This window comes from Monomorium pharaonis, unplaced genomic scaffold, assembly GCF_013373865.1.
Source record: "Monomorium pharaonis isolate MP-MQ-018 unplaced genomic scaffold, ASM1337386v2 scaffold_448, whole genome shotgun sequence".
NCBI lineage: Eukaryota > Metazoa > Arthropoda > Insecta > Hymenoptera > Formicidae > Monomorium > Monomorium pharaonis.
The window spans coordinates 28,199-29,437 of NW_023415745.1; the positions used below are offsets into that span (position 1 = coordinate 28,199).

The 1,239-nt window shown below is 29.9% G+C and overlaps 1 long non-coding RNA gene across 1 annotated transcript; it reads right to left on the reverse strand.

The window, feature by feature from the left end:
• On the reverse strand, positions 1-739 carry LOC118648458. Its single transcript, XR_004965303.1, has 2 exons — positions 599-739; positions 1-458 (listed from the first exon to the last, which is right to left on the reverse strand). It is a non-coding gene; the product is annotated as an uncharacterized LOC118648458 (long non-coding RNA).
• Positions 740-1,239: the final 500 nt, after the last annotated feature.

Here is a 1,239-nt window from a genome sequence, read left to right on the forward strand (position 1 = left end):
TTTGTATGGTCAACGTAATGTACGTATTTATTTATTACTATGAAATACATTTTTCACTATTTTCATCGTCAAAAAATTTATATAATTCATCGTCATAATGTTTACTAGCTGTTGAAGAGGACTGATGGCATATCTTAGTTACATTAATTTATAGCTTTTATGGCAATGGGCTTACATGGCGAACTATTTACAATAGTATATAGTATAATGTCTTGATTTTTAAAGTTTAAAAGATTAATACTAATCTCGCATAGTATAATAATCCATACTTACTCACCAATTTTCTATTATGAGTTTTTTAATATTCTAATCAGAATCACGGTTTTATGTTTCAATATTCTAGTTAAAATTACGGACTATTCAACTGCAGTACAATAGATAATGAAGTAATATATTCAATCAGTCATTTGCAATCTTTAATTCTCTCAATAGGCAATAATTAGAGCAAGTTAACTTTTCTGAAATTACAAAATAATAAATATAAAAAAATTGCAAATTTTTAAATTCTTTATTCATTTTTGACTAGTTATTTGCTACTAATTGATGACTAATTATATTTTAATTTAGCTAACAATTTAATAAAGGATGATTTTTATACCTTTCGTAAGAATCAAATAAGTTATTCTTCTCCTGGCCAGACATTTTCTTCGATCCACTGAAGATAATGGGACACTCTAGTATAAACGCCAGGAATTCCCATTGCGCAACCTTGACCGAAGCTAGTGACACCGATCACTTGAAAAGACATTTACTACTAGGATGGACTATTTGTAGAGGACCCCCAGAATCTCCTTGGCAAGCGTCTATTCCTAGTAAAAATATAAAAATCAAATGTAAAGGAGAATAATAGAAGCGTTAAAACGGAACTTTTGTGAAGCGTAAATCGAAACAATGAAATGTAAAAGAAGCGTTAACGCATTCAATTTAAACTTTGATTTATATTTTTACCGGGGTTTTTCTGACCACCAGCGCAAATCATAGTCGGTGTAACACCATATGGAACTGCTAGGGAACTGTTGTGCTGTTGTGTACACACCAAATTGTCTACCAGATTTAGTTGAGCTTTAGCAGTTCATTCCTCACCTCTCCGCCTGAAAACACATAATTCAATTTAAATCGGTATTCTTACAAATCTTTAATTAATAATGAAAAGCTTCGTATTTATTAGAAGCAATTTCTGGTAGAAGTTTTTAATAAATTAAAAGCTTGTACATTTAAATTTACAAGGTTCTTTCTTTG